This window comes from Penaeus monodon, chromosome 23 (genome assembly GCF_015228065.2).
Source record: "Penaeus monodon isolate SGIC_2016 chromosome 23, NSTDA_Pmon_1, whole genome shotgun sequence".
Classification (NCBI taxonomy): domain Eukaryota; kingdom Metazoa; phylum Arthropoda; class Malacostraca; order Decapoda; family Penaeidae; genus Penaeus; species Penaeus monodon.
In genome coordinates this window covers 43805894-43806148 of record NC_051408.1, presented here as the reverse complement: position 1 = coordinate 43806148, position 255 = coordinate 43805894, and positions in this window count along the sequence as shown.

Genomic DNA, 255 nt, shown 5'->3' with positions numbered 1-255 from the left:
TCACAAAGGCTACACAACAACAATTGATGATCAACCGACTTTTACGAAACGGCAATAATTTAATCATGATGAAATTCATTCACCAAATCGCATTATAAAAGGCCTAATGAACTTAAACAAGGCAAAGTTGCATTCGCGTTCATCTCTGCAACAAATGCAATACAAAACCAGAAGTTACTATTGATTTAGTATTCATGTTAATTCATTAGTAAGTGTCTCCTCACTTATAAGCTTAGTGTTTAAGTAAGGTTTAAG